Source organism: Lynx rufus, unplaced genomic scaffold, assembly GCF_022079265.1.
Source record: "Lynx rufus isolate CCGP_SWC_20201006 ecotype Redwood Valley unplaced genomic scaffold, mLynRuf1.p SCAF_3, whole genome shotgun sequence".
NCBI lineage: Eukaryota > Metazoa > Chordata > Mammalia > Carnivora > Felidae > Lynx > Lynx rufus.
In genome coordinates this window covers 196,400,310-196,426,424 of record NW_025814845.1, presented here as the reverse complement: position 1 = coordinate 196,426,424, position 26,115 = coordinate 196,400,310, and the positions used below count along the sequence as shown (strand labels likewise).

The 26,115-nt window shown below is 39.3% G+C and overlaps 2 pseudogenes; one reads left to right on the top strand and one right to left on the bottom strand.

Annotated features, from left to right (window-relative positions):
* The first annotated feature begins 3,038 nt into the window (after positions 1–3,038).
* On the top strand, positions 3,039–16,216 carry LOC124521273 (succinate--CoA ligase [ADP-forming] subunit beta, mitochondrial-like; annotated as a pseudogene).
* A 1,128-nt stretch (positions 16,217–17,344) lies between these two features.
* On the bottom strand, positions 17,345–24,578 carry LOC124521272 (osteoclast-stimulating factor 1-like; annotated as a pseudogene).
* Between the last annotated feature and the right edge of the window lie 1,537 nt (positions 24,579–26,115).

Below are 26,115 nucleotides of genomic sequence, written 5' to 3'. Positions count from 1 at the left end.
AGAAAACAGACTGGTGGTTGCCAGAAGCATGGGTTGGGGAGTGGTGAAATTGGTAAAGGGAGCCAAAAGGTACAAACTTCAAGTATAAAATAAACACTAGCAATATAATGTACAGCATGGTGACTACAAAACTGTTTTGCATACTTGAAAGCCACTGAGAGACTAGATCTTACTTACCACAAGAAGAAATTTTCTATGTGTGGTGTTGAATGTTCATTATTATTATGATCATTCCACAAGTTATACAAATATGTAATCATTTACACCTGAAACTAATATTATATGTCAACTATACCTCAATAAAAATAATAGCAACATGGTAAAAGCAAGAGGGAAGGGCATTTCATTGCTATTCTTCCCTGAACTCCTCTGGCAAAATAAAGGCATGAATACAGTTTAACCAGGAGACCAGGGCAAAAAAGACAAGTATCTCAGGAGTGATTCAAGATGGTGGATGAAAAAAGACTCTGAACTCCTTTCAGGGGCACAACAAACTTACAGCTACATATGGATTAATTTTCCTCTAAAAGGGATCTGAGAACAGGAAGAACAATGCCTCCATAACTAAAGATAAAAGCAACGCATCAAGGAGGGTAGGAGAGTCAAAAATACAGCCTAACACTAGACCCCACCCCAGTCTTAGTGACTCCATAATCACAGAAGGAATGCCCCACATATGGAGCACTATCTCAAGGGATTACACCCTACATCAAGCACCCCCATTCTGGTGGCCAGCACCAAAAAGACAAGCCCCCAGCATAACTGGTTTTGGAAGTCAATGGTTATTAAGACCAGGATAATCATGTAATTATAGGGAATGGAGATCATGCTCTTAAAAGGCTCATGCACAAATGCATTTGCCTTAAAATCCAGTACAAAAGCAACAAATAAACTTAGACTAATTTTCAAGTGGCTGCAGGATATGCAAGAATCTGCAGGGACTTTACTCAAGGACAGAAGCACTGGCGATGTCATTTTTGCAATCTCGTGCTCAATGGCTGGTGATGGAGCAGACAGAAACCATTATTGATGCCTTCTCTCTAGCCTACTAGCACTAGAAAGCAATCTCTGCCCTCCCCATTCCCTATCCACAGCATGCAGTACCTGAGCCACAACAGGGTTAGGTGAGTGCCCCAAACCATGCCCTACATGTACAATGAATGAACAGAAACTGGACTAACCAAGTGGCATGAGCCCTGAATTCTCAAGGAAGTAGTCATGGCCTGATCACAGCCAGCAGGCACACAACCCCACTTCATGGATGCCCATAGAGTGCCTGGCTCTTGTCGACAGGGAAGATTGCATTTTGGAGCCACCCAGAACAGCTTCTACACAATATAGTTCCTTCAAGACTAATGATAGTAGCCATTTCTTCCAATACATATAGACAAACCCAGACAGACAGGCAAAAATGAGGAGACAGAGGGCTATATTCCAATACAAATAATAAGGCAAAATCCTAGAAAAAGATCTTAACAAAAATGAAATAAGCCACTTATTTGATAAAGAGTTCAAAGTAACGGTCATAAAGATGTTCACCAAACTCAGGAGAAAAATGAGTGAACACAGCAAGAACCTCAACAAAGAGACAAGAAATGTGAGAAGTATGAAACAGAAATTATAACTGAACTGAGAAAACTAGAGCAGTTCAATACCAGAATAGATAAAATAGAATCATGAATCAGTGAGCTAGAAGACAAAGCAATGGAAAATATCTACACAGAGTGGCAGAATGAAAGAGAATTTTAAAAAGTGGTGACACCTTAAGAGACCTCTGGGACTATATTAAGTGGAATAATGTTCACATAGGGATCTGGGGAAGGACAAAGATACATAGATCTGGGAGACTTCCAGGGAATGTGGAGGAGTAAGAGGACTAGATAACACCCACATCAGTGCTAATAACCCAGAAAATGACCTGAAGACCAGCAGAACAGATGTTCCACAGCTAAATGTAGAGAAGAGCCCACACTGAAGAAGGTAAGAAGGCAGAGAGGTGATTGGAAGCCAAACAGACCCACAGGACTGTTCATGGGAGGGAGAAATGCCACAGGCATAGAAAGAAGAGAGGACCAGACCTCACACCAAGCATCCCAAATATAAGTAGCTTGTTTGAAAACCAGAGAGGCATAATGTCACAAGTTCTTATAGTCTATGGGGCTCACACCTAGAACTTTAAAAATCAGTGGGCTCAGCAGGAAGCAATAGGAAACTAAGTCCATGCCCTTAAAAAGACAGCACAACAAACAGCTCCTGAGAAATACCAGCATAAGAGCAGCAGTTTGAAAAATACTGCAGTATACAGGAGGGAGATTTGTTTACTAATCTCATAAAACATGCTGGAGGGGCAGGAACTTTGGGGGACCTCCTGGGACAAAGGAGCTGGTGGCACCATTTCCCTCCCCTGGCCCCCAGAAGAGACGCAGGAACCTGTAGAAAGGAGCACAGTGCCAACATTATGTAACTTGCTAACAGTGTGCCCTGCCCTGCATTGTCCTGTGGACATGCCCACTCCAGTCAAGCCTCCGCTCCAGCCAGGCCTCTGTTCTGTGTCCTCACACACACAGGAGACCCACACAAACATTGCTAACACCGTGTACCTCATCCCCGTTGTCTTGCAGACCTGACCCCTCTAGTAGACCCTTGGCTGGAGCCCATCGAAAGAGGTGCCACAAGCCTGGCATTGTGCAAGCAGCCCCAGTAGAGACTAGTGCCACTCCAGAGTGACGTCTGCCTCAGATAGAGAGGAAGATAAACACACACACACACACACACACACACACACACACACACACACACTTGCCAGTTTGGCTGCAACCCCAGTAGTGGGCTGGAGGCAGGTATCTGGTTTAACTATAGGCCCCACCCACAAATGAAAGTTTCTCTGGGGACAACAAAAGGAAAGCACCCTGCAATTTTGTGCTACTGCATATTTGGCAAATGCCTAGTCTGACTCAACTCAAGCCCACAGTGGCCTCAGACTGGCCCACTTACACAACACAGGCACCAAACCCTGCTCACAAGACTCAAAGAGAACCATGGCAAATAACTGGACTGAAGGCGAAAGTGGCCCAGTCACAATGGTAGGGTGAATTCAAACCCCATAAAAACACCCCCTGAAGCACCAGATTCTGACGAACAGGGGTCACTGCACTGTAAGTCACCACAGTACCTCTCCTTCATAAGACCACTGCTTTCAAGAGCAGTAGCCATACATGACTTTGCTAACACATAGAAACAGACACAGAGGTACACAAAGTGAGGAGATAGATATGTTGGATCTAACATATGTTCCCAATGAAAGAACAGAAGTTCACAAAAAGTGGGCTAAACAAAGCAGAGAATTTGCCTGATGGAGAATTTGAAATAATTTTGGACTTGAGAAAAGAGGGAAGAGCCCAGTGGGAACCTTAATAAAGAGAGAAGAACATAAAAAAGAACCAGTCAGGGTGAAGAACTCAATAACTGAAATTAAAAATATACTACATGGAATAAATAGTGGACTACAGAATCGATCAGGGACCTGGAGGACAGAATAATGGAAAACAATCAATCTGAATAGGAGAGAGAAAAAATAAATATTAAAAAAATGAAAATACACATAGGGAACTCAACAACACCATCAAGTTTAATAACATACATATTATAGGTATCCTAGAAAAAGAATAAGAAAAGGGGGCAGAAATTTTAAGAAATAATAGCTGAACACTTTCTGACTCTAGAGAAGGAAACAGAAACCCATATCCAGGAGGAATAGAAAGCCCCAACAAAATCAACCCGAGGAAGTGCACACCAAGACGCATAGTAATTAAAATGGCAAAAATTGGTAATAAAGAGAAAAAAATTTTAAGGCAAGAGAAAAGAAAGCAGTTACATACAAGGGAAACTCCATAAGGTGATCAGCTGATTTCTCAGCAGAAATGGCAGGCAAGAAGGGAGTGGCATGATATATTCAAATTGTTGAAAGAGAAAAACTTGCAGCCAAGAATATCCTATCCAGCAATGCAGCATTCAGAATAGAAGGAGAAGCAAATGTTCCCAAACGAAAGTTAAAAGACTTAATGACCACTAAACCAGCCCTACAATATATGTTAAAGAGTACTCTTTGAGTGGAAAGAAAGACCATCAGGAGGAGTAAGAAAAGTAGGAAGCACAGAAGTAAAATTAAGTATATCTATAAAAATTAATCACGGGATTCACAAAATTAAAAGGATGTAATGATAACATAATATATCTAGACATGGTAAGGAAAGGAGTAAAGAAGATGCTCACATTTAAGCCACCATCAACTTAATAAAGACCGTTATGTGCATAAGATGTCATACACACATGCAATGGTAACCACAGATAAAAAATCAGTAATAGATACGCAAAAAATAAAGAGAAAGGAACCTAAATATACCACTAAAGAAAGCCAGCAAACCATGAGGAAGAGAGCAACAGAATAAACCAACAGAGAAGAACTACAAAAAATAAAAAATAACTTAAAGAAAAAAAAGTAACACAGTGGGAGTAAGTACATAATTATCAAAAATTGCTTCGAATGTAAATGTACTAAATACTGCAATCAAAAGACATAGGGTGATGAAATGGATACAAATGAATGACCCAGTGCTGCCTACATGAAACTCATTTCAGACCTAAAAACACATGCAGAATCAGAGTGAAGGTACGGAAAAGCACTTGTCATGAAAAAGGAATTTAAAAGTAAAGGTATTAACACTTATATGCGACAAAATATTGTCTTTATAATAAAGACTATAACAAGAAACAAGGAAGGATACTACATCATAAAAAGGACAATCTATCAAGAAGATAGAGAAATTATTAATATTTATGCACCCATCATGACAGCACCCAAATACATATGGCAGCTCAAGATAATAACAGAAGCATTCAAGAGTACTACACTAATGCTAGGGGATTTAAAATCCCACTTATATCAATGGATAGATAATCCAAAAAGGAAGAGAAGAAACAGTGGCTTTGAATGACATATTGGATAGGATAGATCTAACAAATACATTCAAAATATTCCATCTCAAAACAGAATACACGTTCTTATCAAGTACACATGGAACATTCTCCAGACTAGATTACATAATATGCCACAAAATAAGTCACAACAAATTTAAAAAGATTAACGTCATACCATACATCTTTTCTGACCTCAACACTATGAAACTAGAAATCAGCCACAAGAAAAAACCTGGAAAAAACACAAATACATAGAGGTTAAATAACATGCTACTAAATAATTAATGGGTCAATCAAAAAATCAGAGGAAATCCAAAAACTCACAGAGACAAGTGAAAATGAAAACACAAAAGTGAAAAATCATTTTTTTATTGTTTTTAATATATGAAATTTATTGTCAAATTGGTTTCCATACAACACTGAGTGCTCATCCCAAAAGATGCCCTCTTCAATACCCATCACCTACCCTCCCCGCCCTCCCACCCCCCATCAACCCTCAATTTGTTCTCAGTTTTTAAGAGTCTCTTATGCTCTCTCCCACTCTAACCTCTTTTTTTTCCCTTACCCCCCCCCCCATGGGTTTCTGTTAAGTTTCTCAGGATCCACATAAGAGTGAAACCATATGGTATCTGTCTTTCTCTGTATGGATTATTTCACTTAGCATCACACTCTCCAGTTCCATCCATGTTGCTACAAAAGGCCCTATTTCACTCTTTCTCATTGCCACGTAGTATTCCATTGTGTATATAAACCACAGTTTCTTTATCCATTCATCAGTTGATGGACATTTAGGCTCTTCCCATAATTTGGCTATTGTTGAGAGTGCTGCTATAAACATTGGGGTACAAGTGCCCCTATGCATCAGTACTCCTGTATTCCTTGGGTAAATTCCTAGCAGTGCTACTGCTGGGTCATAGGGTAGGTCTATTTTTAATTTTTTGAGGAACCTCCACACTGTTTTCCTGAGTGGCTGCACCCGTTTGCATTCCCACCAACAGTCCAAGAGGGTTCCCGTTTCTCCACATCCTCTCCAGCATCTATAGTCTCCTGATTTGTTCATTTTGGCCACTCTGACTGGCGTGAGGTGATATCTGAGTGTGGTTTTGATTTGTATTTCCCTGATGAGGAGCAATGTTGAGCATCTTTTCATGTGCCTGTTGGCCATCTGGATGTCTTCTTTAGAGAAGTGTCTATTCATATTTTCTGCCCATTTCTTCACTGGATTATTTGTTTTTTGGGTGTGGAGTTTGGTGAACTCTTTATAGATTTTGGATACTAGCCCTTTGTCCAATATGTCATTTGCAAATATCTTTTCCCCATTCCGTTGCTTGTCTTTTAGTTTTGTTGGTTGTTTCCTTTGCTGTGCAGAAGCTTTTTATCTTCATGAGGTCCCAATAGTTCATTTTTGCTTTTAATTCCCTTGCCTTTGGGGATGTGTCAAGTAAGAAATTTCTGAGGCTGAGGTCAGAGAGGTCTTTTCCTGCTTTCTCCTCTAGGGTTTTGATGGTTTCCTGACTCACATTCAGGTCCTTTATCCATTTTGAGTTTATTTTTGTGAATGGTGTAAGAAAGTGGTCTAGTTTCATTCTTCTGCATGTTGCTGTCCAGTTCTCCCAGCACCATTTGTTAAAGAGACTGTCTTTTTTCCATTGGATATTCTTTCCTGCTTTGTCAAAGATTAGTTGGATATACTTTTGTGGGTCTAGTTCTGGGGTTTCTATTCTATTCCATTGGTCTATGTGTCTGTGTTTGTGCCAATACCATGCTGTCTTGATGATTACAACTTTGTAGTAGAGGCTAAAGTCTGGGATTGTGATGCCTCCTGCTTTGGTCTTCTTCAAAATTACTTTGGCTATTCGGGGCCTTTTGTGGTTCCATAGGAATTTTAGGATTGCTTGTTCTAGCTTCGAGAAGAATGCTGGTGCAATTGTGATTGGGATTGCATTGAATGTGTAGATAGCTTTGGGTAGTATTGACATTTTAACAATATTTATCCTTCCAATCCATGAGCATGGAAAGTTTTTCCATTTCTTTATATCTTCTTCAATTTCCTTCATAAGCTTTCTATAGTTTTCAGCATACAGATCTTTTACATCTTTGGTTAGGCTTATTCCTAGTTATTTTATGCTTCTTGGTGCAATTGTGAATGGGATCAGTTTCTTTATTTTTCTTTCTGTTGCTTCATTATTAGTGTATAAGAGTGCAACTGATTTCTGTACATTGATTTTGTATCCTGCAACTTTGCTGAATTCACATAACAATTCTAGCAGACTTTTGGTGGAGTCTATCCAATTTACCATGTATAATATCATGTCATCTGCAAAAAGTGAAAGCTTGACTTCATCTTTGCCAATTTGGATGCCTTTGATTTCCTTTTGTTGTCTGATTGCTGATGCTAGCACTTCCAACACTATGTTAAACAACAGTGGTGAGAGTGGACATCCCTTTCGTGTTCCTGATCTCAGGGGGAAAGCTCTCAATTTTTCCCCATTGAGGATGATATTAGCTGTGGGCTTTTCATAAATGGCTTTTATGATGTTTAAGTATGTTCCTTCTATCCCGACTTTCTCGAGGGTTTTTATTAAGAAAGGATGCTGAATTTTGTCAAATACTTTTTCTGCATCGATTGACAGGATCATATGGTTCTTATCTTTTCTTTTATTAATGTGATGTATCACGTTGATTGATTTGCGAATGTTGAACCAGCCCTGCATCCCAGAATGAATCCCACTTGATCATGGTGGATAATTCTTTCTATAAGCTGTTGAATTCGATTTGCTAGTATCTTATTGAGAATTTTTGCATCTATATTCATCAGGGATATTGGCCTGTAGTTCTCTTTTTTTACTGGGTCTCTGTCTGGTTTAGGAATCAAAGTAATACTGGCTTCATAAAATGAGTCTGGAAGTTTTCCTTCCCTTTCTATTTTTTGGAATAGCTTGAGAAGGATAGGTATTATCTCTGCTTTAAATGTCTGGTAGAATTCCCCAGGGAAGCCATCTGGTCCTGGACTCTTATTTGTTGGGAGATTTTTGATAACTGATTCAATTTCTTCGCTAGTTATGGGTCTGTTCAAGCTTTCTATTTTTTCCTGTTTGAGTTTTGGAAGTGTGCAGGTGTTTAGGAATTTTTCCATTTCTTCCAGGTTGTCCAGTTTGTTGGCATATAATTTTTCATAGTATTCCCTGATAATTGCTTGTATTTCTGAGAGATTGGTTGTAATAATTCCATTTTCATTCATGATTTTATCTATTTGGGTCCTCTCCCTTTTCTTTTTGAGAAGTCTGGCTAGAGGTTTATCAATTTTATTTTTTCAAAAAACCAACTCTTGGTTTCATTGATCTGCTCTACAGTTTTTTAGATTCTATATTGTTTATTTCTGCTGTGATCTTTATTATTTCTCTTCTTCTTCTGGGTTTGGGGTGTCTTTGCTGCTCTGCTTCTATTTCCTTTAGGTGTGCTGTTAGATTTTATATTTGGGATTTTTCTTGTTTCTTCAGATAGGCCTGGATTGCAATATTTTCCTCTTAGGACTGCCTTCACTACATCCCAAAGCGTCTGGATTGTTGTATTTTCATTTTTGTTTGTTTCCATATATTTTTTAATTTCTTCTCTAATTGCCTGGTTGACCCATTCATTCTTTAGTAGGGTGTTCTTTAACCTCCATGCTTTTGGAGGTTTTCCAGACTTTTTCCTGTGGTTGATTTCAAGTTTCATAGCACTGTCGTCCCAAAGTATGCATGGTATGATCTCAATTCTTGTATACTTATGTAGGGCTGTTTTGTGACCCAATATGTGATCTATCTTGAAGAATGTTCCATGTGCACTCGAGAAGAAAGTATATTCTGTTGCTTTGGGATGCAGAGTTCTAAATATATCTGTCAAGTCCATCTGATCCAATGTCTCATTCAGGGCCCTTGTTTCTTTATTGACCGTGTGTCTAGATGATCTATCCATTGTTGTAAGTGGGGTATTAAAGTCCCCTGCAATTACCACATTCTTGTCAATAAGGTTGCTTATGTTTGTGAGTAATTGTTTTATATATTTGGGGGCTCCCGTATTTGGTGCATAGACATTTATAATTGTTAGCTCTTCTTGATGGATAGATCCTGTAATTATTATATAATGCCCTTCTTCATCTCTTGTTACAGCCTTTAATTTAAAGTCTAGTTTGTCTGATATAAGTATGGCTACTCCTGCTTTCTTTTGACTTCCAGTAGCATGATAAATAGCTTTCCATTCCCTCACTTTCAATCTGGAAGTGTCCTCAGGTCTAAAATGAGTCTCTTGTAGACAGCAAATAGATGGGTCTTGTTTTGTTATCCATTCTGATACCCTATGTCTTTTGGTTGGCACATTTAGTCCATTTACGTTCAGTGTTATTATAGAAAGATATGGGTTTAGAGTCATTGTGATGTCTGTAGGTTTCATGCTTGTAGCGATGTCTCTGGTACTTTGTCTCACAGGATCCCCCTTAGGATCTCTTGTAGGGCTGGTTTAGTGGTGACTAATTCCTTCAGTTTTTGTTTGTTTGGGAAGACCTTTATCTCTCCTTCTATTCTAAATGACAGGTTTGCTGGATAGAGGATTTTCAGCTGCATATTTTTTCTGTTCATCACATGGAAGATTTCCTGCCATTCCTTTCTGGCCTGCCAAGTTTCAGTAGAGAGATCAGTCACGAGTCTTATAGGTCTCCCTTTATATGTTAGAGCACATTTATCTCTAGCTGCTTTCAGAATTTTCTCTTTATCCTTGTATTTTGCCAGTTTCACTATGATATGTCAAGCAGAAGATCGATTCAAGTTACATCTGAAGGGAGTTCTCTGTGCCTCTTGGATTTCAATGCCTTTTCCTTCCCCAGATCAGGGAAGTTCTCAGCTATGATTTCTTCAAGTACCCCTTCAGCACCTTTCCCTCTTTCTTCCTCCTCTGGGATACCAACTATGCATGTATTATTTCTTTTTAGTGTATCACTTAGTTCTCTAATTTTCCCCTCATACTCCTGGATTTTTTTTATCTCTCTTTTTCTCAGCTTCTTCTTTTTCCATAATTTTATCTTCTAGTTCACCTATTCTCTCCTCTGCCTCTTCAATCCGAGCCATGGACGTTTCCATTTTATTTTGCAGCTCGTTTAAAGCGGTTTTCAGCTCCTCCTGACTGTTCCTTAGTCCCTTGATCTCTGTAGCAATAGATTCTCTGCTGTCCTCTATACTGTTGTCAAGCCCAGTGATTAATTTTATGACTACTATTCTAAATTCACTTTCTGTTATACTGTTTAAATCGTTTTTGATCAGTTCGTTAGCTGTCATTGTTTCCTGGAGGTTTTTTTGAGGGGAATTCTTCCGTTTCTTCATTTTGGATAGTCCCTGGAGTGGTGCAGAACTGCGGGGCACTTCCCCTGTGCTGTCTTGAATAACTTGCATTGGTGGGCGGGGCCACAGTCAGACCTGATGTCTGCCCCCAGCCCACTGCTGGGGCCACAGTCAGACTGGTGTGTGCCTTCTCTTCCCCTCTCCTAGGGACGGGATTCACTGTGGGGTGGCATGGCCCGTCTGGGTTACTTGCACACTGCCAGGCTTGTGGTGCTGGGGATCTGGCGTATTAGCTGGGGTGGGTAGGCAAGGTGCATAGGGGCGGGAGGGGCAGGCTCAGCTTGCTTTTCCTTCCGTGATCCGCTTCAGGAGGGGTCCTGCGGCACCAGGAGGGAGTCAGACCCGCCACTGGAGGGATGGATCCACAGAAGCACAGCGTCGGGTGTTTGCATGGTGCAAGCAAATTCCCTGACAGGAACTGGTTCCCTTTGGGATTTTGGCTGGAGGATGGGTGAGGGAGATGGCACTGGCGAGTGCCTTTGTTCCCCACCAAGCTGCGCTCTGTTGTCCGGGGCTCAACAACTCTCCCTCCTGTTGTCCTCCTGCCCTCCCACTCTCCAAGCAGAGCTGTTAACTTATAACCTTCCAGATGTTAAGCCCCACTTGCTGTCCAAACACACTCCGCCCAGCCCCTGCTTTTGCAAGCCAGACTCGGGGATTCTGCTTTGCCGGCAGGTTGCCCCTCCACCCTGGCTCCCTCCCGCCAGTCCATTTAGCGCACACTGCCTCTCCACCCTTCCTACCCTCTTCCGTGGGCTTCTTGTCTACACTTGGCTCCAGAGAATCCATTCTGCTAGTCTTCTGGTGGTTTTCTTGGTTATTTAGGCAGGTGTGGGTGGACTCTAAGTGATCCACAGGACGCGGTAAGCCCAGCGTCCTCCTACGCCGCCATATTCAAGCCATCACTCCTCAAAAATCTTTTAAAAGGCAACCAACGGAATGGGAAAGGTATTTGCAAATGACATATCAGACAAAGGGCTAGTATCTAAAATCTATAAAGAGCTCACCAAACTCCACACCCAAAAAACAAATAATCCAGTGAAGAAATGGGCAGAAAATATGAATAGACACTTCTCTAAAGAAGACATCCAGATGGCCAACAGGCACATGAAAAGATGCTCAACATTGCTCCTCATCAGGGAAATACAAATCAAAACCACATTCAGATATCACCTCACGCCAGTCAGAGTAGCCAAAATGAACAAATCAGGAGACTATAGATGCTGGAGAGGATGTGGAGAAACGGGAACCCTCTTGGACTGTTGGTGGGAATGCAAACGGGTGCAGCCACTCAGGAAAACAGTGTGGAGGTTCCTCAAAAACTTAAAAATAGACCTACCCTATGACCCAGCAGTAGCACTGCTAGGAATTTACCCAAGGAATACAGGAGTACTGATGCATAGGGGCACTTGTACCCCAATGTTTATAGCAGCACTCTCAACAATAGCCAAATTATGGGAAGAGCCTAAATGTCCATCAACTGATGAATGGATAGATGCAGCAGAAGTGGTTCTAAGAGGAAAGATTATAACAATACAGGCCTACATCAATAAGCAAGAAATATCTCAAACAACCCAACCTTAACACCTACAGGAGCTGGAAAAAAGAAGAACAAGAAAACCCCCAAACAGCAGAGGGAAGGAAATAATAAAGATTAGAGCAGTTATAATCAAATAAAAACAAACAAAAAATAGAAGAGATCAATGACACCAGGAGCTGGTTCTTTGAAAGATCAACAATATTGTTAAAACTAGCCCAGATTCATCAGAAAAAAAGAAAAGAAAAGAAAAGAAAAAAATAGAGGATGTAAAATCAGAAATCAAAAGAACTGACACCACAAATACAAAGATTATGAATGTTATACAAAAAATATGCCAACCAATTGGACAATTTAGAAGAAATGGATAAATTCCTAGAAACACATAACCTCCCACAACCGAATCAGGAAGAAATAGAAAATTTGAACAAACTGATTACCAGAAATAAAATTGAATCAGTAAGCAAAAAAATAGAAGAGGAAAGAAATCTTCCAAATTCATTCTATGCGGCCAGCATTACACTCATACCAAAACCAGGAAAACACTACAAAAAAAGAATCGCAGGCCAATATCTCTGATGAACATAGATGCAAAAAGCCTCAACAAATAGCAGCAAACAATATCTAAAAGTACATTAAAAAAATCATTTATCACAATCAGGTAGGATTTATTCCTGGGATGCTAGGATGGTTAAATATTTGCAAGTCAATCAATGTAATACATCACATCAACAAGGGAAAGGATATGATCCTTTCAATAGATGCAGAAAAAGCACTTGACAAAGTATAATATTTATTCATGATAAAAAAAAAACTCAAAAAAGTAGGTGTAAAGGAAGCCTACTCAACATAATAAAAAGCACATATGAAAAACTCACAGCTAACACCATATGCAATGATGAAAAATTCAGCTCTTTCCCTAAGGTCAGAAACAAGACAAGCATGTCCATTTTCACTACTTTTATTCAACATAGTACTGGAAGTCCTAGCCACAGCAGTCAGACAACAAAAAGAAATTACAGCATCCGAGTAAGGAAGAAGTAAAACTTTCACGATAATGACATAAAGTATATCTAGGAAACCTGAAAGACTCCACCAAAAAACTACTAGAGGTGATACATGAATTCAATAAGGTCATAGGATACAAAATCAATGTACAGAAATCAATTCCATTTGTATACTCGGATAATGAAGCAACATGAAGTAAAATGAAGAAAAAAATCTCATTTACAATTGCACCAAAAAGAATAAAATACCTAGGGATAAAGTAATCAAAGAGGCAAAAGACCTGTACTCTGAAAATTGATGAAAGAAATTGAAGACAACATGAAGAAATGAAAGACATTTCGTGCTCATGGATCAGAAGAACAAATATTGTTATACTGTCCACACTACTCAGAGCAATCTACATATTTAATGCAATCCCTATCAAAATACCAATAGCATTTTTCACAGACTTAGAACAAATTATTCTAAAATGTGTATGAAACCACAAAAGACCCCAAAAAGCCAAAGCGATCTTGAAAAAGAACAAAATTGGATGTATCACCATCCCAGATTTGAAGATATACTGCATAGCTGTAGTAATCAAAACACTATAGCATTGGCACAAAAATAGACATATGGATCCATGCAACAGAATAAACCTACGATTATATGGTCAATTAATCTTCAACAAAAAAAGGAAAGCTTACGCAATGGGAAAAAGTCTCTTTAACAAATGGTGTTGGGAAAACTGGACAGTAACACGCAAAAGAATGGAACTGGACCACTTTCTCACACCATATAAATAAAAATAAACTCAAATGGATTGAAGACCTAAATGTGTGATCTGAGACCATAAAAATCCTAGAAGAGAGCACAGGCAGTAATTTCTCTGATGCTGGTCACAGTAACATTTTCCTAGACATGTCTCCTGAGGCAAGAGAAGCAAAAACAAAGATAAACTATAGGACTACATCAAAATGAAAACTTGTGCATGTCAAAGGAAACCGTCAACAAAACTAAAAGACAACCTACTGAGCCAGAGAACGTATTTGCAAATGACAAATCTGATAAAGGGTTAATATCCAAAATGTATTAAGAACTTACACAACTCAACACCACAAAAACAATCCAACTAAAAACTGGACAGAAGACACGAATGGATATTTCTCCAAAGACACACAGATGGCCAGCAGACACATGAAAAAATGCTCATTATCAGGGAAAAAAGTCACTCATTATCAGGGAAAAACAAATCAAAACTATAGTGAGATATCACCTCACACCTGTCTGAATGACTATAATAAAAAACCCAAGAAACAACAAGTGTTGGCAAGGATGTGGAGAAAAAGGAAGCCTTATGCACTATTGGTGGAAATGCAAACTGGTGCAGCCACTCTGGAAAACGGTGTGGGGGTTCCTCAAAAATTAAAAATAGAATTACCACAAAATCTGGTAATCATACTACTGGGTATTTACCCCCAAAATACAAAAACACTGACTCAAAGGGATAATGCACCCCTGTATATTGCAGCATTATTTACAATAGCCAAATTATGGAAGCAGCCTTTGATAAATGAATGGATAAAGATGATGTGGTACATATACACAATGGAATATTATTCAGGCATAAAAAAGAATGAAATCTTGCCATTTGTAACAACATGGGTAGAGTTCAAAGGTATAATGCTAAGTGACATAAGTCAGAGAGAGACAAATACCATATGAATTGAAAAACAAAACAAACAAGCAAAGGAAAAAAGAAAAGAGAGAGAGAAAAAGAGATAAACCAAGAAACCAACTCTTAACTACAGAGAACAAACTGATGGTTAGCAGAGGGGAGGAGGGAGGGAAATGGGGGAAGTGGGTGAAGGAGTAGAGCATACTTATCATGATGAGCACTGCATAATGTATTCAATTGTTGAATCACTATATTGTATGCCTGAAACTAATATAACACCTTTAGTTAGCTATACCTGAATTAAAAAACTTCATTAAAAAACTTCGATTTCTAGGTCCTGGTTGGTGTCATAGGCTGTGCCCAGGCTCTGAGAAGTTCTGGATTGTTCAACAACCATGGACTCCATATACAGCAGCAACAACAAAGGAATCTCTCACTGCATCAACACATGAATACGGATACAAGAAGCTGGTGTCTCTATTCCCAAAGGACATGTGGCAGAATCACCAGATGGAGTTTATGCAATTGCCAAAAAATTAGATTCAAAAGATTTTATGAAAAAGGCACATGTTTTAGCTGGTGGTAGAGGAAGAGAAACATTTGACAGTGCCTTCAAAGGGGGAGTGGAGACAGTTTTCTCTCCACAAGAAGCAAAAAACGTTTCCTCAGAAGGGACTGGGGAGGAGTTGTTTACCAAGAAAACAGCAAAAAATGGGATTATATGCAATCAAGTATTTGGTGGGTGAGCAAAGATATGCTAGAAAGATATTGCAAAGAATACTACTTTGCAATAACAATGGAAAGGTCATTTCAAGGTCCTGTATTAACAGGAAGTTTGCAAGGTGGTGTCAACACTGATGACGTTGCTACTGAGACTAAGGCCACAGTTGAAGAACCTATTGATAATTTAGAAGGCATCAAAAAGGAACAGGCTGTCTGGCCCAAACAGAAGATGGGATTTCCACCTAATATTGTGACTTCTGTGGCAGAAAATGTGATCAAGCTTTACAACCCTTTCCGGAAATATGATGCAACCACGGAAGAAATAAATCCAATGGTAGAGGATTCAGATGGAGTTGTGCTGTGCATGGATGCAAAGATCAATTTTGATTCTAATTCAGCTTATCTCCAGACAAAAATCTTTGACTTACTGAATGAGACCCAGGAAAATCAAAGGGACAGAGATTCACTAAGGTGGATCTCAACTACATTGGCCCAGGTGGAAATATAGGCTGTCTAGTAAATGGTGCTGGATTGGCTGGCCACAAGGGCTGGAATAAAACTTCATGGAGGACTCCAGAAACCCTTCTTGATGTTGGTGGTGATGCCACAGTCCATAAAGTAACAGAGGCATTTAAGCTTATCACTTCAGATAAACAGGTCCTGGCTATTCTGGTCAGCATTTTTGGAGGAATCATACGACACGATGTTATTGCACAGTGTATAGTTATCGCCGTACATGACTTAGAAATTAAAATATCTATTGTAGTACAGTTACAATGTAGAAGAGTTGATGATGCTAAGGCACTGATAACAGACAACGGACTTAAAATTCTTTCTTGTGATGACTTGGATGAAGCTGCTAAAATGGTTGAAAAGTTCTCTGAAATAGGGACCTTAACCAAGCAAGCCCAGGAGGATGTCAAATTTTAGTTGCCAATGTGATCTGACAACCCAGTGGATGGCTGAAGGGTTTAAATGAGCTACAGTCATTTAAAACACTGTTCTGTATTATTATTATTCCTTTTATCTTTAGTGTGTGGATACTGCAATGGCCAGCAAGGCACAAAAGTTTTTAAAAGCATTTGGTCTGCATTTAATTCTGTTCAGAGTGGGTTTGTATAAAGGATACATACTACACTTTTCTAGTTTCTTCCACTGCAGGCTTCTTTTTCACTTCTACAGAATATCACTCACAATATGCCGCTTTATTGTTGGCTAGAACATTCTTCATTGGTAAGAGTTCTATGAATAAAATAAATATGAATATAAAGCTTTATCTTTTAGTGTTGGAAATATACTAGTTAATAACTAGCCTCATTAGTAGAGCAATGTATTACCAATGTTTTATGTAAGTACTTATCTTCAATACCAAATACCTATCTAAATATATCAATTACTATTTAGAAACAGAGCTTTCAAACACTCCCCAGGATATTCTTTTCAGTGTTTCAGTGAAGTAACTTGTTATTTTAACGTTGTTTTAATCATTACAAATCACTGATAACTATAAGTCTTCATAATCCCGGGTTATTGATAAAAACCTGTAGGTCTGTAGCAAACAAAGATACATTCAGCAAGGACTTGGCAGACAAAATTAACAATGTCAATCTAAGTTAATAAAAATCTCCCAATGTGAAAAAAATTCAATTTTTTACAGTCTCTTAAAGTGTTTATTTTTGTTAGACCAGCTGATGATTTTCTGTGAAGTTTTTTGGTTCATTAAGTTATAACTAGTATTTCCCCCTTTAAAAATCCAACCCAAATATTTCAATCCTTAAGGTAAAGAAGTTACCTAAAAAACAAACAAAAAACTAAAGCAACCATTCTTATTTTAAGAAAAAAGTTCTTAAAATTCCTTTAGCTTGTTAAATAGAAATAATCTCTTCTTGTTCTACTCTGGTGAATAAAAATGTACTTTATGCAGCAAAGTATCCAGTCACTTATTGGCAAACTGACACTAAGAACCTACACTTTTACACATTGTACTCAAACACGTGCAATACGTCCATGTTCATATAGACTTGAAAAAAAAAACCAGTTATCAGCACCCTTCTGGCAAGGATAAAGGTTTTAGAATGGAAAAGCAACAAAAGTTTTAGATCTCAAATCTCCAGAAGGGAATAAATCCGAGACTTCATCATCAAGATACTCCTTGGCATTGCTTAATATTTGAACAGTATCTGTTCCCTGTTTCATTTTTAGGAGACATGCACAGGCAGCATTAGGAGTCACATCCAGGACATGCTTTTTCTCATGGTTTCGTAAGTCTGTTCTTGTACTTTTTCCAGAAGCAACTGGACATTATCTGCAGAACCCTTCCAGGTAGCAGCCTGCAAAGCTGTGTCTCCCAACTTGTTCTGTTGGTTCAATTCAATCTTTGGTTGAGGAAACAGCATTCCCCCTGTTATCTTTGTGCCCTCTGTGGCATGCCCAGTATAGGGCAGTGCTTCCAGCTTTGTCTAAGCCATTGACACCAACCCAGTTGTCCAAACACTCTTTCAAACAGCTCAAGTTGCCTCTTTTTTGCAATTTCATACAGTGGACTGTCAATGGATTCTGTGAGCTTGGCCACATAGTTGCCTGGGATTAGCCTAGTCCTGCCTTTGGAGGTGCCTTTCCACCGACTGGTACCACGTCAGTAAGGTAGGTAATATCACCTTCCTCAAAGCACAATTCATCTGGAGTTCATGGTTCTAATGCATAAAGGGGTCTCAATGCTTTAACTTGCCCTGGTTTGACGGGTTTACGAGGTGGTTTCAAAATGGCGTTTCCTGGAGCTGCTGAGCCTCAAGACCACGCCCCAAAAGCCAACCTAGTCCCCCGCTAGACAGCATTCTGGGGGCCCGAAAGTTTCTTTTTGTGTGCCTTCGAGGACCTGCACCCACCCTTGGGACCAGTGAACACAGGCTGAGCTACAGGGTATAGTGCCCTACCCTGCTGTCTGGCCACCCAGTCTCCTGAAGGCCCGGCTGAAGAAAAATTCAGTTTGTTATCAAAACACACACACATTAGACCAGATGAACTTTAGACAGAACATTCCATTCAAAACCTTCAGAATAAATACTCTTATCAAGTGCACATGAAACATTCTCCAAGATAGATCACATGGTAGGCCACAAAACAAGTCGCAATAAATTTAAGAAGATTGAAATCAAATCACCTATCTTTTCTGACTATGATGGTCTGAAACCAGAAATTTACTACAAGAAGAAAATTGGAAAAGAAATACGGAGATTCAACATGTTATTTAACAGCCAATGCGCACATGGGAAAAACAGAAAGGAAATCAAAAACTACCTTGAGACAAATGAAAATGGAAACACAATGTGCCAGAATCTTTGGGATGCAGTAAAAGCAGTTGTAAGAAGGAATTTTATAGCAGTGCAGGGTACTTTATGAAACAAGAAAAAAAAATAACTAAGAACAAAAAAATAATCTAACTTTACCATAAAGGAAATAAAAAAAAAAAAAGACTAAACCCTTATGTTAGTAGAAAAAAAGAAAGTAATAAAGATCAGAGCAGAAATACATGAAATAAACACTAAAGAAGTCAAATTTTAGAAACTAAGAGCTTGTTCTTTGTAAAGATAAACAAAATCAACAAACCTTTAGCTAGATTCACCAAGGAAATAAATAAAATTAGAATTTATAATCTATACCACAGAAATACGATGGATAAGAAAATATTATAAACATTAGACATCAGAAAATTAGACAACCCAGAATGGAAAAATTTCTATAAATATAATTTTATGGGGTTTTTTTACTAATAATAAAATTGAATCAGTAATAAAAAAAAATTCCCAACAAGAAAATCTAGGACCAGACAGCTTCATAGGTGAATTCTGCAAACATTTCAAGAAGAGTTCATACCTACCCTCCTCAAATTATTCCAAATAATTAAAAAGATAAGAACATTTCCAAACTCATTATAAAAGGTCAGCATTACCCAGATACCAAAACCAGACAAAGACACTACATAAAGAAAAAAACTACAGGCCAATCAATACCCCTGATGAACATAGATGTAAGATACTCAATGCAATATTAATAGCCTGTTTTCAAGAATAATAAAAGTATAATACATCATGACCAAGTGGGATTTATTTCAGGGATGCAAGGATGATTCACCATCTGCAAATCAGTCAATATGATATACCACATTAATAAAAAAGGAAGATAAAAATCATACAATCATCTCAATAGATGCAGACAAGGCATGTGACAAAATTCACCGTCTATTTATGATAAAACTCTCAACAGAGTATAGAAGGAATATACCTCAACATAATAAAAGCCATATAATGACAAGCCCAGCACTAACATTACAATCAGTAGTTAAAAGCTGAAAGCTTTTCCTGTAACACCAGCAACAAGACAAGGATGCACTCTCACCAGTTTTAGTCCACATAGTATTGGAAGTCATAGTCCCAGCAATGAGGCAAGAAATACGATGCATCCACTTAGAAGAGAAAAGTAAAACTGTCACTATTTACAGCTGACATGATACTACACATAGAAACCCCAAAGACTCTACCAAAAAACTTTTAGAAAAATGAATTCAGCAGAATTGTAGGATTTGAAATTAATATACAGAAATCTGTGGTTTCTATACACTAATAGCTATCAAAAGGAGAAATAAGAGAACCACCCCATTTACAACCGCATCAAAAAGAATAAAATACATAGGAATAAGTTTAACTAATAGGCAGAAGACCTGTACATTGATAACTCTAAGACATTAATTAAAGACATTGAAAAAAGACACAAATAAATGGTGAAATAGGGGCGCCTGGGTGGCGCAGTCGGTTGAGCGTCCGACTTCAGCCAGGTCACGATCTCGCGGTCCGTGAGTTCGAGCCCCGCGTCGGGCTCTGGGCTGATGGCTCGGAGCCTGGAGCCTGTTTCCGATTCTGTGTCTCCCTCTCTCTCTGCCCCTCGCCCGTTCATGCTCTGTCTCTCTCTGTCCCAAAAATAAATAAACGTTGAAAAAAAAAATTAAAAAAAAAAAATGGTGAAATAGTCCATGTTCATGGATCAGGTGGATATAAAATGCAATCTACAGATTCAATGCAATCTCTATCAAAAAACAAAGGCATTTTTTTTTTACAGAACTGGAATAATCATGAAATTCATATGGAACCGCACAAGACCCCGAAGAGCCAAAGCTGTCTAGAGCAAGAACAAAGTTGGAGGTATCACCCTCCCTGATTTCAAACTACAGTAAAAAGTTACAGCAATCAAAGCAATATGACGATGGTGCAAATACAAACATAGATCAACCGAACAGAATATAGAGCATAGAAACAACCCCATACTTAGTGGTCTGTTCACTTATGACAAAGGAAATGAGAACATACAATGGGGCAAAAACTGTCCCTTTAATAAATGGTGTTGGGAAAACTGGAAAAATACATGCAAAAGGATGAAACTAGACAGCTTTCTTATACTACACACAAGAATAAACTCAATATGGATTTAAGACCTAAATGTGTGTGTCCATTGATAGATGAATGGATAAGAAGACGTGCTTGTACACACACACACATACACAATGTAGTATTACTCAGCCATCAAAAAAATGATGAGGTCTTGACATTTACAAGAACAAGAATGGACCTAGAGTGTGTTATGCAAAGTGAAATAAGAGAAAGACAAAATATTATTTGACTTATACATAGAATCTAAAACAAACAAACAAACAAAACAGAAACATATTCATAGATACCTGAAACAAACTGGTGGTTGGCAGAGGGGAAGGGAGTTGGGAGGGCGGGCGAAATAGGTGAAGGTAAGAGGTTCAAACTTCCAGCTATAAAATAAATAATTGAGAATGTAATGTAAAGCAAGGGGAATATAGTTAATAATGTAACAATTTTGTGGGGGGATAGATGGTAACTAGACCTATTGAGGTGATCATTTCATACTGTATAAAAATACTGAATCAAGGGGCGCCTGGGTGGCTCAGTCAGTTGAGGGTCCGACTTCGGCTCAGGTCATGATCTCGCAGTCTGTGAGTTTGAGCCCCGCGTCGGGCTCTGTGCTGACAGCTCAGAGCCTGGAGCCTGTTTTGGATTCTGTGTCTCCCTCTCTCTCTACCCCTCCCCTGCTCATGCTTCATCTCTCTCTTTCTCTGTCAAAAATAAATAAACATTAAAAAATTAAAAAAAAAATACTGAATCAATATGGTTTACCCTTAAAATACGGTACATTACTTATAACAAAACTTGTTTTATCTAAAAAAAAAAAAAAACAGGGGTGCCTGGATGGCTCAATCAGCTGAGCCTCCAACTTCAGCTCAGGTCAGGACCTCACAGTTCATGGGTTTGAGCCCCTCATCAGGCTATCTGTTCTCCGTGCGGAGCCTGCTTCAGATCCTCTGCCCCCCATCCTCCACTTTCTTTCTCAAAAATAAATAAACTTAAAAAAATTAAAAGAAAATGACAGGCATCTCAGTATTGCTAGACAACCTAAGAACAATTCTGCATGGTCTTTAACCACAGAACTTTTTACTGGGAAGCTGTCCTTGGCCTTAGTCACTGTTTCTAAATATTGCCACCAAGCAGTCTTGAGACTTGAAGTGTCTGTGGCCACGAGTTCAGACAGCGTGCCTTCCAGTTCTCCCATTGTCCTCCTAAGTGACTTCACTCATAGGCATTCTCCACAGTTAGAGTTTATTAAATTGGGATAAAGCAAGTCATTGGTAACCCCCTTTTTTCTCTAGCATTTCTAGGACTAATTGTTGATTTTGGTAAAATTTATATTTTTCCTTAATACCCCTTGATATTCTGAAATGCAAATAAAGACAAATTACTCAATTCAGCAAATCAATATAAAAGCATGCACAGAGGGGTCTTCTACCCTTTTGCTCATCAGTAGTATATACTAGCTAATCTGAGGTCCCAAAGACAAATAAAGGCTTTAAAAACTAGAGGGGTAAAAAGTTTAACTGCCAAGACTGCCCAGGTTTGGTAAACTTGTGCCTCCATGCAGCATAAATTGGTACAACGGCTTTGGGAGTGATTTGTCAATAAATATGGAATAATGAGAATATCCATACCCACAGTCCCAGTAATTAACCTTAAAATTTTTTTAATATTTATTCATTTTTGAGACAGAGAGAGAGAGAGAGAGAGAGAGAGAGACAGAGCATGAGCCAGGGAGGGGCAGAGAGAGGGAGACACAGAACCCAAAGCAGGCTCCAGGCTCCGAGCTATCAGCACAGAGCCTGACGCGGGGCTCGAACCCACACACCGTGAGATCATGACCTGAACCGAAGTCAGAAGCCCAACCAACTGAGCCACCCAGGCATCCCCAAGTAATTTATCTTAAATATTCTTTAAAAAAAAAAAAAAAAGGAAAATTCTCATAGGGTAGTTCTTTTTTTAACTTTTTGAGGAACCTCCCTACTGTTGTCCAGAGAGGTTGCACTTGTTTGCATTGCCACCAGCCGAGGGTTCCACTTTCTCCACGCTCTCCCCAACATCTGTTGTTTCTTGTGTTGCTGATTCTAGCCATTCTGACAGGTGTGAGGCCATATCTCATTTTAATTTTGATTTGCATTCCCCTGATGATGAGGGATGTTGAGCATCTTTTCATGGGTCTGTTAGGTATCTGTAGGTCTTCTTTGGAAAAATATCTATTCATGTCTTCTGGCCATTTTTAAGTGGATTATTTGTTTTGGGGGTGTTCAACTTTGTAAGTTTTTTCTATGTTTTGGGTACTACCCTACGGTCCAGCAATTGCACTACTAGGTATTTATGCAAAGGATGCAAAAATACTAATTCAAAGGGATACAAGCACTCCAATGTTTACAGCAGCACTATCAACAATAGCCAGGTTATGGAACCAGCCCAAATGTCCACCGACCGATGAATGGATAAAGAAGGTGTGGTGGATATATACCATGGAATATTATTCAACCATAAAAAGAATGAAATCTTGCCATTTGCAATGACATGGATAGAGCTAGAGAGTATTACGCTGAGCAAAATAAGTCAGTAAGAGAAAGACAGATACTGTATGATTTCACTCATATGTGAAATTTGTGAAACAAAACAAATGAGCACAGGGGGAAAAAGAGAGAGAAAGAGAGACAAACCAAGAAACAGACTCTTCACTGTAGAGAATAAACTGATGGGTAGGGGAAATGGGTGGGGGGGAGAGGGGTAAAATAGGTGTAGGAGATTCAAGAGTACGCTTGCCATGATGAACACTAAGTAATGCATAGAATTATTGAATCACTATATTGTACACCTGAAACTAATATTTCACTGTATGTGAACTAATTGAAATTTAAATAAAAATTAAAAAAAAGGAAAATGGTATGTATCTAAAGATGTTCATTGCACCCTTATTTAGATCAAGAAACTGAACCAAAGTCCAACAATATGGAAATTTCTTGTTATTATACATCAGTGTGATGAAATGTCAAACAGCCATTATAAATTAAAATTATGAAGACTGACACAATATAGGAATTATTTATGATACAAAGGAAAAAAATTATATTTATACTATAATCAGAACCATGCAAAATTGTGTATGTATCATGAAAATATAAGAAGGTAACATAAAGACATAATTTGCATGGGTTAGCCGGGCCAGGATTAATTTTTTAATTTAAATTTGGTTAGTGTTACAAAGTTTGTTTATTAATATTGCTAATAATTTTGAAAAGAAAAAAATCAGGAACCTACCTGCTTAAAGCCAATTGCACTCAAAGCTTTACGCACTTGGTAGTTTGCATGTCGAATTCTCCTGTTTCTCTGCCTACATGTCCGTCCAAGTTACTTTGGTTGAGTCAAACACTCAAAGCCTGACTTTCCTCAGCTCTAGAATGGGGGTATTAGCACCTACTCAGAACCCCCTTTTAGGGGGTCAAGTTGCTCAGATCATAAAGCTCTTTGCAAAGTGAACTTGAAAACCCCTGATCTCTGTTGCCTTCCCTCCAACTTCATCATTCTCTTAACCTTCTTCACATCTCTTTGTCCTTCATCTTTCTACATTCAACTCAACTCTTTTGCCTTCTCTTCTACCTCCTTATTTTTCCCTTCCTTTCTGGAGGTCAGATATGAGTTTCATAGGCTTCAAATTAAGGTGTGGGCAGGGCTGCTGTCCTTAATGGAGGCTGCAGGGGGGACTCCCTTGTCTTGCCTTTTCCAGCTTCTAGAGGCAGCTGCCTTCCTTGGCTGGTGGACACTTCCTCCATCTGCAAAACCAGCAGCATGGTGGGGATAGCATCACAGTGCTTCACCGTGGCCCTAACTGCTCTGCCCTCCTCTTCCTTAATTTGGGACCCCATGATACTTTGATTACCTTGAACTCACCCAGAGGATCCAGGAAAATCTCTTTATTTTAATGTCAGCTGATTATCATTCTTACTATCTGCAACCTTAGTTCCCCCTTGCCAACATAGTCACAAGCCAGGGGCCATTCTGCCTACCACACTGTCTGCCCCTTTTATCCTATGAAATCCACAGTCGACTTACTAGTCCCCCATTTCAGTGCAATTCAGCCCAAGGGCCTTGGACAAGCCATTTGCCTTCTCAGAGCTATAGTTTCTTCAACTGGCAATATTATTAGAGGAAAAACACACACACACACACACATTCGTGATTCTTGTTAAGGGGGCCATGATAATAGTTGTGGGAAGCACTGCAAAATGGGATCTTGCAGTGGGTTGGAGAGAGGAGGCTCATCTCCAAACAGCATGGGATAATGGGAATCTATGGCCAAGGAGCAGGGTGGGGCCAGTGGATGGGATAAGGGAGTTACCAGCTAAACTGACCTAATGGGATGCTTGCAGGCCAGGGGATGGGACCTCACCAGAGAGATGGTGGGGGATGAAAAACACCATCAAATATAAAGGGTGGCCAGAAATCAATAATCGAGGTTCTGATTAAAAGGACTTAGCAGGGTTCTTTCTAAAACTGGAGTTTACAAGGAGGTAAAACTGGATTTTACAAGGAGGTCCATAGATGTGCCTAAGAGAAGATTCAGGAGCCTGACTAAAGTGTGGTTCAGTGAAGAATCTTCTTCAGTACTCACAACAATACCTGTCCAGATAGCTCAGAGTGCAGCGTGAAGTCCAGACGACACGACAGGGCACCTCTTAAAAAATGTGGCAGCAAGCAAAGCCCAGTTTGCATTGTTCAGGGAATCGTCATCTACCCCAAAACAAGTCACCAACAGCCGATCGATAGGAATTTCCAGCAAAGACTAAGGAATGCAAAGCAAACAGGCCCACTCCAAATAATTGAAACAGCCCAAAAAAGTGTAGAAAACCTTTTGTACTTGCAATATCGTGTTTAGCAATTATTATTGATCATACCCTAAGGTGGAAATGTATATATTTTAAAGGGATCTGTGGTTATAACTGAAGTTTTATGTTCCCTGTTCTCAATTTTGCTTCATCTTTCACCTAATTTAAAAACTATAAAGTCGGGGCGCCTGGGTGGCGCAGTCGGTTAAGCGTCCGACTTCAGCCAGGTCACGATCTCGCGGTCCGTGAGTTTGAGCCCCGCGTCAGGCTCTGGGCTGATGGCTCAGAGCCTGGAGCCTGTTTCCGATTCTGTGTCTCCCTCTCTCTCTGCCCCTCCCCCGTTCATGCTCTGTCTCTCTCTGTCCCAAAAATAAATAAAAATGTTAAAAAAAAAAACAAAAAACAAAAAAAACTATAAAGTCTAGGGGCACCTGGGTGGCTCAGCCAGTTAAGTGTCTGAGTTAGGCTCAGGTCATGATCTCATGGTTCGTGGGTTCAAGCCTGCTGTCAGCACAGAGCCTGCTTCAGATCCTTTGCTCCCCTCTCTCTGCCCCTCCCCTACTTGTGTGTTCTCTCT